Here is an 18,642-nt window from a genome sequence, read left to right on the forward strand (position 1 = left end):
TAAATTTTTAGGTCCTTTTTTGTCTGCTTAAGTAAGTGCTTTAGTAATTCTTATTTGTGCTTATGTTAAAATGCACACAAAAACTGTTGTGTTTTGATTGTGGTGGTGGTTACATGTCAATTTTGTCAAACAGTTTGTACACAGAAAGGTAAATTTTATTGTATTAAAAATTGCTAAATAAGTAAATTCATCCAGAGTTTATTCCAGAGTTCTGTGGATACTTATTTCTTTTTGAATATTTCTCTCTCAGGCATGTGTGGTAGGAATGGAAATACGGTTATAATCTCATTCTAGAGTAAAGAATGAGGGTTTGTTGTTGCTGTTGTTTAGTCACTAAGTTGTGTCCGACTCTTTGTGACCCTGTGGATCCCGGCTCTTTGCCAGGCCCCTCTCATAAAAATAGTTTGAATTAGCTAAAGTTGGGAAAGTCAAAGTTTATAGATATGAGAGATTTATAGGAGTAATTGGGTTGATTATAAATTATGTGGAAGACCTAAAGACATTGAACTTGTAGTTTCCATTTTTAATAACTTGTTGTGCAGCAGTGGAAAACTCAGACACCTCCCTTTTCTCTGTTCGACAGTGCCTTGACAGTGTTGCCTTGTAGGGAGTATGTGGTCGTTAAAAACTTATAAAATGGGGGAAAGAAACACATTACTACTTACTTTTGGAAGTAATCTGCGTTACCTTATCTGACTGGATAAACTTTTCTGGCCAGTATGGACAGTAACCAATAAATACGCACATTGGTTGTCAGATTGTCTGCAGCCCATTTTGAACCATTATTTTCTTTTACATCATAGTCGTTTGCCATTTAACATAGCAACTCAACTAATGATCGCTTTATTCTCGACAGTATGCGCAAGCTCAGTGTTAAACTGAGTGTCTTTGGGTTTGATTTTTGGTTTAGTTTCAAGTAGTCATCTTTCTCTTCTTGATCCATTGCCACTTAATACCAATCTCAAGTCCAAGAAACAGATTCTTAAGTGTCTTGGAAACAGTAGACTGTATTGAAAGGTGTAATTTCATCTCCACCTGAGACCTGCCTCTTTGATTATGTGATTGTAATTTTTTTTTCTCTGGTTTATCATTTTTATTTGAAAACTGTTAAACTTAAAATTTGTATCTACTAATTCATGCAGTTCATTCTCTTAAATGGAACATTGAACTCCAATAGGTAGACTTTGCTAGTACCTGGAAGACTAATTTCAGTTGCAGCCAGTCTTAGAGGGCCTACAGGTAAGGGTTTTTTCTTTTTTCGATTGTTGTTGTTAGTGATGGCATTTTGTGACTTCCCACGTGAATTTTTTGATAATATCACGGGCAGGATCCTTGCCAAATAACCCTTATACTTGACTTCATGTCCCATTTAGTTCAACTGCTCCTTCCTTTCCCAATTGATGCCTTGTTGGATACCTAGGTTATCTGCTCTGAACCCAGAGTCTGGAGTTGGACCCCACTGATAATTTGTGGTGTAGTCAGAGCAAGCACTAAGAAGACTTCTCTCGTTTTGAAAGATCCTTCTGGCCCTAGTGTGGGACTTGCTATGTTTGGTGAGTTTTACGTGTAGGTGTATGTAAGGTTGGCTTTGATTTGAGTGCTTCCTGTTGATGCTTAAAACTGTGATGCTTTTTTATATTTTAGAGATCCCCTGATAAAAGAAGAAACTGGTGGCAGTTTTCTTAAGAGATTTAATATTGGGTGTGGTTGATTTACATGGGTGAGGAAAGGAAAAAATATGTCAGGAGTAATTTCATAGTGGGTGTTCCTAAACTGTTTTCCCACTTTTCTTATAAAATTAGAGGGAGCTTCTGTTGAAAACAGACATACTGCATTAGATATACCTCATTTTCCTGGTCCGAAAATTAAAAAAAAATTTTTTTTCTGCATTTCAGTGAAAGTCCCAAGTTGTTTCTCCCCCTATGGGATAGCATACTACAACTGCAGATGTAATAAGTATTTAAAATAGCACATTATAGAAAAGTAAACTTTTATATATATCAGTTTTTAGAAACTTATGTGTTCCCTCTGGAGTTCCCTGATGTTTACATCAGTTCCGTTCAGTTCCTCAGTTGTATCGGACTCTTTGCAACCCCATGGACTGCAGCACGCCAGGCTTCCCTGTCCATTACCAACTCCCAGAACTTGCTCAAACTCGTGTCCATTGAGTTGGCGGTACCATCCAACCATCTCATCCTGTGTCACCCCCTTTTCCTGCCTTCAGTCTTCCTTAGCATCAGGGTCTTTTCCAGTGAGTCAGTTCTTCTCATCAGGCGGCCAAAGTACTGGAGCTTCAGCATCATTCCTTCCAATGAACATTTAGGAATGATTTCCTAAATGATGACTGGTTTGATCTCTTTGCAGTCCAAGGGACCCTCAAGAGTCTTCTCCAATACCACAGTTCAAAAGGATCAATTCTTCCGCACCCAGCCTTCTCTATAGTCCAACTCTCACATCCATACATGACTGCTGGAAAAACCATAGCCTTGACTAGACAGACCTTTGTTGGCAAAGTAATGTCTCTGCTTTTTAATGTCATGGCTGCAGTCACCATCTGCAGTGACTTTGGAGCCCAAGAAAATAAAGTCTGTTGTTTCCATTGTTTCCCCATCTATATGCCAGGAAGTGATGGGACCGGATGCCTTGATCTTAGTTTTTTGAATGTTGAGCTTTAAGCCAACTTTTTCACTCTCCTCTCACTTTCATCAAGAGTTTCTTTAGTTCTTCTTCGCTTTCTGCCATAAGGGTGGTGTCATCTATGAATCTGAGGTTATTGATATTTCTCTAGGCAATCTTGATCCCAGTTTGTTCTTCATCCAGCCCGGCATTTCGCATGATGTGCTCTATAAGTTAAATAACCAGGTGACAGTATACAGCCTTGACATAGTCCTTTCCCTATTTGAAACCAGTCTGTTGTTCTGTGGCTGGTTCTAACTGTTCCTTCTTGCCCTGCATACAGATTTCTCAGGAGGCAGATAAGGTGGTCTGGTATTCCCATCTCTTGAAGGAATGTTCCACAGTTTGTTGTGACCAACATGGTCAAAGGCTTTGGTGTAGTCAATAAAGCAGAAGTAGATGTTTTTTTCTGAAACTCTTGCTTTTTCCATGATCCAGCAGATGCTGGCAATTTGATGCCTGGTTCCTCTGCCTTTTCTAAAACTAGCTTGAACATTTTGAAGTTCACAATTCACATATTGCTGAAGCCTGGCTTGGAGAATTTTGAGCATTACTTTGCTAGCATGTGAGATGAGTGCAATTGTGCAGTAGTTTGAACATTCTTTGGCATTGCCTTTCTTTGGGATTGGAATGAAACTGACCTTTTCTAGTCCTGTGGTCACTGCTGAGTTTTCCAAATTTGCTGGCATATTGAGTGCAGCACTTTCACAGCATCATCCTTTAGGATTTGAAATAGCTCAGCTGGAATTCCATCACTTCCACTAGCTTTGTTCATAGTGATGCTTCCTAAGGCCCACTTGACTTTGGTCTCCAGGATATCTGGCTCTAGGTGAGTGATCAAACCATCGTGGTTATTTGGGTCATGAAGATTTTTTTTATACAGTTCTTCTGTGTGTTCTTGCCACCTCTTCTTAATATCTTCTGCTTCTGTTAGGTCCATATCATTTCTGTCCTTTACTGTGCTCATCTTTGCATGAAATATTCCCTTGGTATCTCTAATTTTCTTGAAGAGATATCTAGTCTTTCATATTCTATTATTTTCCTCTGTTTCTTTGCAGTGATTACTGAGGAGGGCTTTCTTCTCTCTCCTTGCTATTCTCTGGAACTCTGCATTCAAATGGCTATATCTTTCCTTTTCTCCTTTGCCTTTAGCTTCTCTTCTCAGCTGTTTGTTAAGGCCTCCTCAAATGACCATTTTGCCTTTTTGCATTTCTTTTTATTGCGGATGGTCTTGATCACAAAACAGATTTCCCAGCCTGGGGATCTGGCAAAGGAAGAGGATTTGGGTGTCTGGAAGGTAACTTTTACTCTTCAATTTTAGCTTCCTATGACTTTGAAATTATTTATACTGAATACATGTTGCTTTTAGTTTTTAAAAAGCATACATGAAGAGAGGCAAATGTAATTTTAAGTTTTTCCAAAGGGTCATAGAACTCTAACTCTGGCAGGGACCTTAGAGAACCTTGGATAGTTGCCCTCAATTTAAGTATAAGAAAACTTAGATTTAGGAAAGTATCAGCAACACCTACGCTAGAATTTGGATCTAAAGGACTTCAAGAGCTTATGAATATATTGATATGTTCTGTTCTTATTCTGACAGTTTATTTAACTGATGTCCATTTCTCATTGTGAAGAATTGATTTTGAAAGACACAGCAAAATGTTGACCTTTGTAAGACAGATCTTAATGTAACTACCTCTGGCAATAAAGGTAAAATGGTAGTGTTAACTCTTACCTACATTTGTAACTTATCCTTAAAAGAGAGTTTATTTATGAGTTCTGTAAGTTTTTAATATTTGAAATGAGTTCAAACCTTCTCTTTTTTATTTGAGTACTAGCTGACTATCTAGATTTTTAAAATGATTTTATGAGGTTTTGTTCCACCTAATTTTCAGGAGTGAATAGATGGATAAATACTTTTTGTGTCTTCTAAGTGGCTTGCTATTTAAAGATCAAGTGTACTGAAAAAGATAATAGGGAAATTGTTTAATGGAGGAATTTTATACATTGAAGATGAATTCTCAGTTCTTTAAAATATGAGTTCTTCTTTTAACTGTAAGTTGAGTCTTTTCTGGGCTTTTCAGGGCCAGAAACATTTTCTCTTAATTCAAACCAAGCAAAGAAATTGATACTGCTGAGACTGGTGGTTTAGCTTGAGACTGGACACCCAAACTGCAGTCAATGAATATTTTTTATGGTTGATTGACTTTAGGGTTCAAGCAATGGTTTTTTGTTTCGTCACTAAGTTCAAACAATGTTTTGTCACTAAGTCATGTCCCACCAGTCTCTTCTTTCCATGGGATTCCCCAGGCAAGAATGGTGAAGTGGGTTGCCATTTCCTTCTCCAGGAAACACATTTATTAATGCTAAGGGTAGTTGCTGGATGTCAAGTAAAATCTGTTTTTGATGTGACAAGTTGTATAGGTGGGAAAAACAGTCTTCCAAAAGTTAAATAATCCATAGATCTCTCCCAGATGGGATCTCTATTTGATAATAATTTGATTTGGCCACTAAGATGACTTGGTGGTTGAAAGGAAAGGGCTTTCAAGAAATCAAGGAGTCTTTTTAGATCTTGAGGATCAGAGTCAAATATCTCTGCAGTTTTAATCAGTTAAGGTTTGGTTGAATTGAAAGGAAGAAAAGGTTATAGAGGGCCAGGGACAAAGAGTTGCAAATTTATCTTTGTAACCTCATATCCTTGGTGAGGAATCCAGTTTCTGTAGCCAATTTAATTGTGTTGTAAACGCAAACTGACCTGTGGAATTGGGTAGCCTGACAGTTAAGCAGTTGAATTAGGTATGACTGGAAAACAGTCATTTTACTGGATATTCATTATATCCTTTTCTATCTCTAGAATATTTTCCTAATTCCTCTATTCAGCAGATGTCTATGAAGCACCTTCTGTGTGCCAGGTACAATACAGGATTCTCTGGGCGCATGTCCCTTGCCCTCAAAGAGTATTCAGGCTCCCTTGAATCAAGTAGTATTACAACTTTTCTTGTTTTTTTAGTATCACTCAAAAGGGATTTTTTACAGTTTTTGTTACTATTTATTTCTATATCTCCAAAAATGCTTTTATGTGTACCTTTTCTTTTACTACTTGTAAACCAGTTTCTCATTTCAGGAAAAACAGATCTCAGCTCCCAGTCAGTCCCATTATGATCAGCTGTTTTCCTTAACTGGTAGAAAATAAACTGTGTACTTGAAGCCTTCTTAGTGGTCAGAAAAACTAATAATTTATTTTAGGCAAGATAGAATCCAGGCTTGATATTATCATTTTTAAAAAGAGAAGCCTAAGTGGACGCAATAAGATGATTTTCAAAGATCAAGGGTGGTTTTGTTAAACATTTTTACACCCAAAAGAAAAAGAAGGTTTAATTGTCTTTTGGACGTGAACAAGAGAAAGACAAGGGGACTGCTTCTGACTTTGAACTGGGTGTTATCTTCCCAGAGCTCCCACTCTTTAGGTTCTGGTTTCAGATTTGCAGGACCAGAATGTCAGTATTATAAGTGCATTCAGAAGATGATCAGGCTATATAAACTGTAGACAGTGTAGAGAATTAATTCACAGAAAACAAATCCATGGACGAATGAGGATGGGGCTGTTACTTTGATTGTGGTCACTGAACGCCTTTTTAAAAAGAGATGACTGTTGAGCTAAAAGTAAATAACAAGAAGCAAGCAATATGAATATCTAGAAGTGTCTTCCAAGCTGAGGGAAGATAGTGCTAAGGTCCTGAGATGGAAAACGGGCTCGGCTTATTTATAGAAAGGCCAGTGTGTTTGGAGTAAGGGGTAGGTGATGACTTTGGCATAATGGGCCAGTTTCTATTAGGACCCTATACTGCTACTACTACTAAGTCACTTCAGTCGTGTCTGACTCTATGCGACCCCATAGACAGCAGCCCACCAGGCTCCCCTGTCCCTGGGATTCTCCAGGCAAGAACACTGGAGTGGGTTGCCATTTCCTTCTCCAGTGCATGAAAGTGAAAAGTGAAAGTGAAGTCGCTCAGTTGTGTCCGACTCTTAGCGACCCCATGGACTGCAGCCAACCAGGCTCCTCCGTCCGTGGGATTTCCCAGGCAAGAATACTGGAGTGGGGTGCCATTGCCTTCTCCATTAGGACCCTATAGGGCTCCAAAATCATTGCAGATGGTGACTGCAGCCATGAAATTAAAAGATGCTTGCTCCTTGGAAGAAAAGCTATGACCAACTTAGACAGCATATTAAAAAGCAGAGATGTTACTTTGCCAACAAAGGTCCATCTAGTCAAAGCTGTGGTTTTCCAGCAGTCATGTATAGATGTGAGAGTTGGACTATAAAGAAAGCTGAGCATCTAAGAATTGATGCTTTTGAACTGTGATGTTGGGGAAGACTGTTGAGAGTCCCTTGGACTGCAAGGAAATCCAACCAGTCCATCCTGAAGGAAATCAGTCCTGAATATTCATTGGAAGGACTGATGCTCAAGCTGAAACTCCAGTGCTTTGGCCACCTGATGCAAAGAGCTAACTCATTGGAGAAGACCCTGATGCTGGGAAAGATTGAAGGCAGAAGGAAAAAGGGAATGATGGAGGATGAGATGGTTGAATGGCATCACTGACTCACTGGACATGAGTTTGAGTAAACTCCAGGAATTGGTGATGGACAGGGAGGCCTGGCATGCTGCGGTCCATGGGGTCGCAAAGAGTCAAACACGACTGAGTGAACTGAACTGAACTGAGGGTCAGGTAAATGAGACAGAATTTTATTTTAAGTGTGGATAAATGGAAGTGTGACATGATTTGATTTACTTTTAAAAATATGTGTATTTATTTCTTTGGCTGTGTCGTTCCCAGCATGTGGGATCCTCGCTGCATCATTCAGGATCTTTGTTTCCCTGGAAGGACTCTCTAGTTGTAGCGCATGCTCTGGGCTACTCCACAGCATGTGAGATCTTAGTTCCCCAACCAGGGGTCGAACCAGTGTCCTCTGCATTACAAGGTGAATTGTTGACACTGGTTTACTGTTTTAAGTTCACTGTGGCTGCTCTGTGGTGAATAGATTGGAAGATCAATTAGAAACCAGGTAACACTGGTGCCACTGAGAGAAAACTGCACAAAAATGGATGAACTTTGAAATGGATTAATGTAGATTACATTAGAGAAGCAGTACAGCTGACAAGACTTGTTGATAGATGGGATATGGAAAGATAGGGGTTTTGGCTTGAGCAACCGGATAGAAGATGGTGCCATTTAGTATTTTAGTCATGTTAGACTTCTCAAATGAATATAATTAAGGAATGTTAGAAATTGTGCTTTTTAATTCTGTAAGCTTCTGGCAAAGGAGAGAGATCTCCTCTGGAAAAGACAGTGTTTGTTTGTTTTTGGTAAACTCAGAAAACTCGGACATATTAGAACAGTAGAGATTTCATTTTAAAAAATTAACGATTAGGTGCTAAAATATAGAAAGTTATTAAAAAGTATTAGGACATGGGATTTTTTTTCCCAGGTTCTAGTCATGAAAGTAGGCCTGAGCCTATTAACGGTTTGCCCAGGTGTCATTAATAATGGTGCTCAGAATTTGTTAGAACAAAAGGGCATAATTTTCAACAGAGTTACCGCTTGAAAATGAAATCAGAATTGAAAGTTAGGATATATAGTTAGGTATCTTCTATCAGGGTGTTTATCCAATTCCTCCATGTTGAATAATCCTTGATCTAAGAATCATCTGGTCACAGGAATTAAAGTATTGGATTAGAAGCTGAAAGACTTGGAGTTCTGAACTCAGTCCGCTGTCTTAATAGTCATGTAACCATGATAGCTATTTCAAATCCTGAAAGATGACACTGTGAAAGTGCTGTACTCAATATGCCAGCAAATTTGGAAAACTCAGTAGTGGCCACAGGACTGGAAAAGGTCAGTTTTCATTCCAGTTCCAAAGAAAGGCAATGCCAAAGAATGCTCAAACTACCACACAATTGCACTCATCTCACACGCTAGCAAAGTAATGCTCAAAATTCTCCAAGCAAGGCTTCAACAATACATGAACCATGAACTTCAAGATGTTCAAGCTGGTTTTAGAAAAGGCAGAGGAACCAGAGATCCAATTGCCAACATCCGCTGGATCTTCGAAAAAGCAAGAGAGTTCCAGAAAAATATCTATTTCTGCTTTATTCACTATGCCAAAGTCTTTGACTGTATGGATCACAATAAACTGTAGAAAATTCTGAAAGAGACTGGCATACCAGACCACCTGACCTGCCTCTTGAGAAACCTGTGTGCAGGTCAGGAACTGGACATAGAACAATAGACTGGTTCCAAATAGGAAAAGGAGTACATCAAGGCTGTATTTTGTCACCCTGCTTATTTAACTTATATGCAGAGTACATCACGAGAAACGCTGGGCTGGAGGAAGCACAAGCTGGAAACAAGATTGCTGGGAGAAATATCAATAATCTCAGATATGCAGATAACACCACCCTTATGGCAGAAAGTGAAGAAGAACTAAAGAGCCTCTTGATGAAAGTGAAAGACGAGAGTGAAAAAGTTGGCTTAAAGCTCAACATTGAGAAAACTAAGATCATGGCATCCAGTTCCATCACTTCATGACAGATAGATGGGGAAACAGTGGAAACAGTGTCAGACTTTATTTTCCTGGCCTCCAAAGTCACTGCAGATGGTGACTGCAGCCATGAAATTAAAAGGCGCTTACTCCTTGGAAGGAAAGTTATGACCAACCTAGATAGCATATTAAAAAGCAGAAACATTACTTTGCCAACAAAGATCCGTCTAGTCAAGGCTATGGTTTTTCCAGTGGTCATGTATGGATGTGAGAGTTGGACTGTAAAGAAAGCTGAGCACGGAAGAATTGATGCTTTTGAACTGTGGTATTGGAGAAGACTCTTGAGAGTCCCTTGGACTGCAAGGAAATCCAACCAGTCCATCCTAAAGGAGATCAGTCCTGAATGTTCATTGGAAGGACTGATGTTGAAGCTGAAACTCCAATATTTTGGCCACCTGATGAGAAGAACTGACTCATTTGAAAAGACCCTGATACTGGGAAAGATTGAGGGCAGGAGGAAAAGGGGACGACAGAGGATGATATGGTTGGATGGCATCATCCACTTGATGGACATGGGTTTGGGTGGACTCCGGGAGTTGGTGATGGACAGGGAGGCCTGGCATCCTGCGGTCCATGGGGTCGCAAAGAGTCAGACACGACTGAGCTACTGAACTGAACCATGAGAGATTGTAAACCCCTTAACTTCTGTTTCCTTATTTGTATTGTCTCTCTTTGTTTGTTTGTTTCCTTATTTGTAAAATACTTGCCCTGCATGCCTCACAGTTCTGTTAAAAAAAAAAAAATCCCAAAGAAAATCATGAATGTGAGAGTACTTTGAAGACAGTGAAGCACTGACTACTGCTTGTAAGGAAATGGTTATATAGCTTAAAGCACTTACCACAAAAGGACCTTAGAAGTCCTTTTAAAGATGACAAAGAAGTTCTTGCTTTAGCAGCACAAATACTAAAATTTGAACAATACAGCGATACAGAGAGGATTAGCATACCCCTCCTCCACAAAAAAGACAAGGAAGGTAGTGGTGGGAGTGTTCAGGCTATATCTTGACTGTGAATCTTGAGGTTATGATTTCCATTAAACTGTAGTAGTACTCAACTCTGTATACCTATTCTATGTGGCCTTGTAATTATTAACCAAATGACTTGTGAAACAGAGAACCCCAGATTAATGCGATGAGGATGATATAATGAAAGTTTGGTTTTGCTTTCTTATTTGGTAGTTAGAATTTTATTCCTTGACATAATGAAAATGAAAGGCAGCAGAATGTGGTTAGTATTTTTTACTTAAAATTTTCCCCCTTTATTTGCTCTTTGGGCTATGGAGTGAGCTTTTGTTTGGTTTACTTGGAGTATCTTTTTCTTAAGAAAGGAGAAGTGTAAACATGCCAGAGGCTTGCTGGCAGTTGAAAGCAGCTGTTGGTCAGCAAGAGAAAAGCTGGGGGGGGGAATACAGGTTGGGGAATGGAAAATGTGAAGCAAGAAGGAGGAAAAACAGATTTCAAGGCATGCTCAAGAAAAAGCATTTAAATCATTTTCCAGAAGGCTCAAGTTTTCTTTTTAAAAATCTGTCTTCGAATTCAGGTACTATTCTTTGAGGTGACTGAAGAAGGGGTTGGTCTTAGAGGAGAGTGAGTGAAAGGGAAAGATGGAGGACAGGCTTTCAGGAGGTTAGAGGTAGATGAGGAGGAGGAAGGAGAAGGTGCTCTGTGGAAACGTGAGAACTGACTGAGCATGTCCTGGGTTACTGTGTGTTATTCTTATTGAAGTATAAAGTCAGTCCCTTTGCTCCCTCTGCTTAAGTAACCGTAGTGCTCTGTTCCCATTAACTGGGGGCAGTATTTAACCAAGAGCTAAGTTTTTTATTATTGAGAAGAACTGGACTGAATTCATTGGCTTTTTTGGTTTGGTTCAGACTATGTTATTGTGTATTTAACATATTGCTGTGATGTTGATTTTTTTTTTAAAGCTTTTCTAACCTACAGCTCCCTCTGAATTTATTGTTTTGGGGGGTGGTGGGGGGCGGTGGGGAAGCCTAACAAGAAGTAGAGAGATTGTGACACCTTCAGTTGAAGTCCTCCTGATTGACTTTCTCAGTTTCTTTTTCCCACGTCACTCCCAAGAGACAGTCTCTAATCTCTGACCATGAATTTCGTATCCATCCAGTACGGGGTGTTTGTGTGGACATATAAATTCTATCACAGTCACTTTTTTTATTTATTCTATTTTTTCAAGATCCACGTGGTTCCACAGAGATCTAGGTACCTTGTTTTAGCTTTTTACCCTTCTGTATGAATATATCAGTTTACCAAATCCCCAAACCTCCATGATGGATATTTAAATCGTTTCCATTTTTCTTTTTGCCATTACAGACAAAACTTCATTGAACAACCGCCTCATATCGTTTTTTCCTCCTCGTTCCTTGTTATTGCTTTTTTGGTTTGATTTTTATCCAAAATATCTTATTTTAATTCTCCCATTTTGCCAGTTTTCTTTTACTAAGACCAGAGGCTCTGAAATGTTCTTTTCCTGTGGATTCTCTCTGGACTTGGATAAATATGGCAACCTTTGCATTTAATGTTCTGTATTTTTATTGTTTCATATCCAGTAGCTGATTTTCATATACATCAGTGACTGCTCATCTTTTCCCTTTCTCAAACATTATATGTTTTATTACTTTTTAACTCCTAAAATATGTCTCACCCATTAAATGTAGGACTGGTAGTTAATGATCTCCAGTCCAGTTCATGCAGTTCTTATATTGTCTTATAAATTCAGCATGATCCAAATGTAGCTGATACTTACAAAAGAGTTTCTTGTAGCATTCTTAGCCAAAGTAAACATTTTAAAAGTGTAAGCCTTTACCTTAGAACTATCACAGGTAAATTTTGTTTAGGGATCATATGATTCAGTGACTAGTGTTTCACTTGCATCTTTTTCTGGAATCTTTAATCTGCTGTGTGGTTGCGTGCTCCCACAGTGGTGCCCACATGGCCTGTAGCCCGCAGGACTCCTCTGTCCGTGGAATTTCCCAGGCAAGAGTACTGGAGTGGGTTGCCAGTTCCTTCTCCATTAATCCACTGTACTTTAGTCATTATTGTGAGGTTGGGCGTATTTGTAATTTTTATGTTGCATGGTTCTTACCCCCTTTTAAAAGCTGGATTCCCATTCAGAGCTTTGAGCACTTGGAATGCTAAAGTGTTATAAAGGAAAACCGGTTCTCTTCTCTAATAATATACCGCTCCCCTGCCCCACCGCAACCCCTACCACCTGCTGAAGTGTTTTAGTAGGACTTCCTTTCTTGAATATATCAACTTTATGTTTTTAAGACACAATATATATCTTTAAGAATTTATGTGCTAAGTGTGTTTAAAAGCAGTTGATAAGACCTTAAAATGGAAATGTAATAAATATAACTAGAATATCAGGTGGCTGTGTATTTTCTTCCAGATATTGTTTATATCCTTAAGAAATAGTTCAAGTCACAAGTTATTGTGGTTGGAAAGTAACCTTTGGATCTAGGCTTGTTCTGACTTTATTGTAGGTGAAGTGTTCCAGTGAAAGTATAACTTCTATCTGTATGTTCAGAAGTATCTGTCTGATCACCCAGTAGGCAGTTTTGTTCAGTGAATTATACCTTCCTTATCTTGTAATCACCAAGTTTGAATGGAGTTCCTTACCTGCTCTTTATCACATTAGTCCTATGTTTTATGCTGCAGAGAAATGCTTCTATTTTAAATCTTTCTTCAGAATAAAAATATGTTCTTATGTGGAACACCAGCACCATGAAGTTTTGTTTTTCCTTCCACTCTAGAAACTCTGCTATAAAAAGTTTTAGTTCCTAAAGTCAAAAATAATTTGTTCTTGGAACCATAGTTACCGTATTGGGATATTTCATCTGGATCCATAATAAAAGACTTTACTGTTTCTGTAGGCATCAGAATATAAAGAATCTTCTTCTTGAATTATATTTTGTTTGCATAATTCTTACTTAAAACATCTTTTTCTTGATTTTATGAAAATATGCTCACTTAAAAAAAAACAACAAACTTTAAAATAATAGAAAGTATAACTAAAGGGAACAGTCCCTCAGTCTTAGTAGCTCCCTTAGTGGTTACGGCGACTTAGTTCTGCACCAGCAGTACAGGAGAGCTGTGGGGTTTCCCAGCATTGTCATCATTAAAACATGGGATGCACATTTGTTTTAGGGGAAGATACAATTTAGTTCATATCGACTTTTTATTTACCTATAAGTCAGTAGTGATAAGAGTAGAAATCTAAATCTTTTTAGTAAAACTTTGTTAATAAATTTGATTTCTAGAGAGGGGAAACCTTTTTTTCAAATGTATGACGTTACTGTCTAATCTTTCAAGGATAGAAATCTAAAGAGCAGATTAATTCAATCATTTATTAAATAAGTATTTATTTCTGATTTTCCATGTGCCAAACACTGTCTGGGTATAGCAACAAAACAGACATCTGCCGTCCTACATCTCAGGTAAAGTATGATAGATGACCTTACGTGCTGTAGAAAAAAATGAAGGAAAAATGAGACTGTGGCTGTGGGGGCTGGGGATGACATGTTTAAAGGTGTCAGGGAAGGCCTCACAGAGCTGGTGATTATTAGGGAAAGCCCCACAATGGTGAGGTTGTGTGCCAAGAGAATATCTGGGGAAAGAGTTATCCAGGTAGGATAAAGGGCAAGTACAAAGCCCTAAGGCAGGAACGAGCGTTATTCTGTCTGAGAAACAGCAGCAGAGAAGAGCGATGTGGCTGGAACACAGAGCTCCAGAGAACATAATTGGAGATGAGGCGAGAGAGGTAATGAGGTCCAGATTGTGCAGGGCCTTTTCAGTTATTTTAAAGACTTTGGCTTTTACTCAGAGTGAGATGGAAATCATTGGAGGTTTCATCCATGATTAAACTAAAAAGGTAATGGCAAAAAATACTTACGTTCAAAAGTTATGGTTTCTTATAATTCGGGTATTAACTAATGGCTCCTGGTGAGCAGTCGTACAAAGATTTAAACATTTGTGTCAGTACTGAAAATTTCCCAGAAATACAGATCTTAAGTATTACATTTAAATTCAGAGAAAGGAAGTATAATAGGAAAGCCTGTCTATAGATATTCATTCCTGAGTGGCCCTGCTTTATTGCTAAGTTCTTACCCTGAGTTGCCTTGCAAAACAAGTCAAGGATGTATTCTGTGGAAGACACTGTATTCACCCTTAGACATTGGAGGAGATATATACATACCATATGTACTCTATTTTATGTTAATGCCTTGTATAACCACCGTTTATACCTATAAATACCATTGCTAGCACCTAGAAGAAGCTTGTTGTGTTCTAGATCATAGCCCCTACCACTGCTCAGAGGTGTCACTGACCTGACATTTGTGGTAGTAGATTCTTCTTTGTGATTTCACCACGTAGGATTCATTGCAGACCAGTATAACTTAGTTTTGTCTGTTTTTGAACTTTATGTAATTAAATGGGATAACATTACATGTGTTCTTTCATGTCTTCTTTCAGAACCTAACTATATGTTTTGTAAAGTTCATCTGTGTTGTTACGTAGAACTGTAATTTAATTGCCATGTATATATATTCCTGTCATGAATGTATCACAGTTTGTGTATCTGTTCTGTTGATATTTTTAGTTGTTAGTACCATTGCTGCTGTGAATGTTCTCATTTATATGTGCTGATGGACATGTGCAGGACTTTCTCTGGGCCATATTTGGGGGTGGAATTGTTGGATCTTTAGTTTAGTTAGGGGTTTCCCAGGTGGCGTAAGAGTAAACTGATTTCCAAAATGGTTGTACTGATTTGTCTTTCTACCCACGGAACAGGGTGAAAGTGTTCCTGTTCCTTCTAGTCCTTATCACTAAATTTTGCCTGTCCACTAGGCCTAAAAGTGTGCGTTCTAATTAACTGAGAAACCAAAATATTAAACGCAGTTGGTGTTCGGTAAATATCCGCTAGATAAATTTGACCTGACTCTTGCTACTTTAAATCTTCTAATCATGCCTTGTCCATGTTTAGATTCAGTAGTTTAGTATGGTTTTTGGTGAGGGCTCAAATCCACTGCTGATAGTAACTAGACTTGGTTAACCAAAGTAAGAGGAGCTTATTTGTACCAGGGTATCAGTTAAAGATAACATCTACATTTTCAGGAAAATATTCTGTTTTTTAGGGATTACCCCCAATGTAGGCAGTATTTCTTTTTCTCATAAAAAGGAAGATAGCACCAGAATTTTCTGCCTAGCTCATGTTCCTAGAAGCCTAGCAACCATTTTTATCCCTGTTTTTGTTTTGAGTGACTTTGTAGGATATGGTAAATTATTTAGGGTGGTGGTGGTGGTGGTTAGCTAAGATATCTCACTGGTCTTCAACAGCAACCTCAGTGTGGCAGCTGTTTATTAAAACCATAGGATACATAGCTTTGTTTAAATGCATCTTGCTTCGGTGTAATTGACCCACAGAGCACTTTTTATAAGGGGTATTTTACATAAAAACTTGACAGTAGTTTTTAAAGCATTTTGTGCAGTTGCTGGCAAAAATGATTGCTCTCCTCTTATAAATGTTGACATGGGGCAAGTCACTTATTTCATTATTGCTGTATTCATAGGCCAGTTCATTAGAAGAATTAACTTGAATTTTTCTGACTTTAATTTCTAAGTATAACCTTTTTGAGAGATGACTAGTAACTAGAGCACTCAGAACTGGTGTTGAGATACAAGAATGGCAGTTTTGACTAGTAAATCCCACCTAATGTATCACTTGCTTTTGTGAAATTTTCTCTTTTCAAAATAGCCTAGGTAAGTGGAGACTTGTATGAGATTGAGAATCTTAAGTCTGATTCATCATCTCTATTTCCCACAGAGATTTCCTGTTAGACAAGACAAATTAGAGTCTTCCTACTGACTTGGTGAGTTTTTACATAGTTTTATTTTAAACATAGTTTAAGATCATGAGGACAGAAGTGGAATGAAATGCATAGAAGTGTTTATCATGACTTTAAAAAGTACACATCTTGAGTGCAATCTTCTGTCTCATTTCAGTGCAAATAGTATGTAAAGTTAGAAGTCATATAAGGTGATAATATTAAGTTTTTTTTAATAATGAGCAGTACAATCAATGTTAAACATTTTTCACAACTGGTTTATGAAAAGAGGTCTAATTATGAATATTCTTTCCTGGAGTAAACCAGAGTTATTTATTCAGGTCTTCTCTGGTGCCTGCTATATATAGGATAAGGCTTTACACTAATGATGGAGATGAGAAAAGATGTTTTAATTTTTAATTAATGGTTGATAATACATGATCTGGACATTTTTAGAGTAAGATTATTTTTCTCCCTAGAAAAGATCTTCATTTTAGAAAAGGGCTTCATTTTACTCTATATAAAAGGAGTTTGATTTTGAGCAAATTATCTGTGTGTATGTACCTCAGAACTCCTCTCTCTGTGTGTAACTTAGATATTTCTACCATTCTCGCTACCTACCATCTTGAAAGTTTTGCTTGTGGCATGAGGTTCTTACCTTAAATGCTTATGTATGTTTTTACACAGTTTTATTGGGTAAAAAGATGTTATTGCATTTTAATCTTTTACATTCTGCCAAGTCATCAGGAGCCAGGAAATTGTGTTAAGACAGACATTTTAACTTTGACCTGTTTTGTCTGCCTGTGTGGTTTTACTTTTTCCTTGCATCATGAATTTTGGAATGAACACTTAAAACCGAGAACTTCCTGCTCATCCTTTGTCCCATTTAGTTTAGTTAGAACCTAGAAATTGGCTTATTTTTAAGAACTTTGGAAAGGAGAATTTATTTTTTGCAGGTGGGTTTAGGTAGGGAACATGGATCCAATGTAAACAGTCATCAGATTTCTCTACTTCAGACCACACTTGAAGGAAATAAAAGCACACGTATACCTCAGTTGTCTCTTTTGCGGTTACAGAGAGGTCTAGATGTCTCTCATCAAAAGTTTCCAGAGAACACTGAATTCTATACTACTGGATAGTAGTTGTTGTTCAGTCGCTAAGTCGAGTCCAACTCTTTGCAAACTCATGGACTGTAGCACACCAGACTTCCTTGTCCTTCATTATCTCCCAGAGTTTGTTCAAATCCATGTTCATTGAGTTGGTGGTGGCTATTTAACCATCATATCCTCTGCCATCCCCTTCTCCTTTTTCTTTAAATCTTTCTCAACATCAGAATATTTTCCAGTGAGTTGGCTCTTTGCATCAGGTGGCCAAAGTATTAGAGTGTCAGCATCAGTCCATCCAATGAATATTCAAAGTTGATTTCCTTTAGGATTGGCTGGTTTGATGTCCTTGCAGTCCAAAAGACTCTCAAGAGTCTTCTCTGGCACCACAGTTCCAAAGCATCAATTCCATGGTGTTCAGCCTTCTTTATGGTCCAACTCTCACATCTGTACATGACTAAGTAGCTTTGCTATGTGGACGTTTGTTGGCAAAGTGATGTCTCTTTTTTAATACATTATCTAGGTTTGTCATAGCTTTCCTCCCAAAGAGCAAGGATCCTTTAATTTCGTGGCTGCGGTCACCGTCTGCAGTGCTACATAGCATGCAGTCGTACATGCTGAAGAGGATTGGTTGCCCTTGAGTAGACCAAATCCTCTGGAGCAGGTGGGTCTCTTCAGCTTCTGAGTTAATGAAGTTACCCCAGATTGTATACCCCAAGGCCAGCTTAGAATTTCTTCTTTGGTATGCATTCTTGGGCCCCTTCTCTAGCCAGATTGCGTTAGCAAGAAATATTTTTAAATGGTTTGACTAAAACATTGGTGGGCAAAGAGAACTGCTTGTTGAATTTGGCTTCTCCGAAGGCCAGAAGACCCTGTGAGGCTATACAGCCTCTGCCTGTTTGTTGCATAAAATGACTGTTTAGTTTTTGAATTCATTACAGATTGGACATGCTTAAATTGTATTAAGACCAAGCCACTCATCTGTTTGCTGTTTGATTTTATAAGGTTCTTCATAGTTGAGGTTGAGGGGAGAAGGTGAAAAAATGTAACTTCTCAAATCTCAAAAAAGCTTTATATAATTATATAATAGTCTCTTAACCATAAGGTTTTGTCCCTCTTCTTCTTCCTCTTCCTTCTTCTTTTTTTAAAATTCTGTTCCAGCTCTTGTTTTAGAATAAATTTTCTCAACCTAGAGGAGAAGTCTTTGATAACATGTGGGATGTGTTAAAATCTTCATTTTTCCTAAGTTTGCTCTTTGTGGCCCTAGAGATTTGTGCCCAAGCCATCAGTGGAATACACATTATTATTATTATTTGTGAAGAGAGAGAAGTTGCTGGTTGTTTGGTTCTGCCTGTCTAACTTCATTTCTAAAGGTGTTTTCCTTTGGAGCTGAGATCCGCTTTGAGGTGAAATAGCCCCTTTA

General features: G+C 38.2%; 1 protein-coding gene across 4 annotated transcripts in view; it reads left to right on the forward strand.

The window, feature by feature from the left end:
- SPOP (speckle type BTB/POZ protein) overlaps window positions 1-18,642 on the forward strand; it is an 82,147-nt gene that overhangs the window by 27,366 nt on the left and 36,139 nt on the right. For 2 of the 4 annotated variants that reach the window (XM_042255839.2, XM_004012788.6), the window contains one exon: window positions 16,116-16,161. The exons of 1 other annotated variant lie outside the window; for it this stretch is intronic. The gene's annotated coding sequence lies outside the window, so the exon portion shown is untranslated. Of the gene's footprint in view, window positions 1-11,495; window positions 13,729-16,115; window positions 16,162-18,642 lie in introns of those variants that run through there. One more of the 4 variants, XM_042255840.2, reaches the window with a different exon arrangement.

The sequence above is a fragment of the Ovis aries genome, chromosome 11, assembly GCF_016772045.2.
Source record: "Ovis aries strain OAR_USU_Benz2616 breed Rambouillet chromosome 11, ARS-UI_Ramb_v3.0, whole genome shotgun sequence".
Lineage (NCBI taxonomy): Eukaryota > Metazoa > Chordata > Mammalia > Artiodactyla > Bovidae > Ovis > Ovis aries.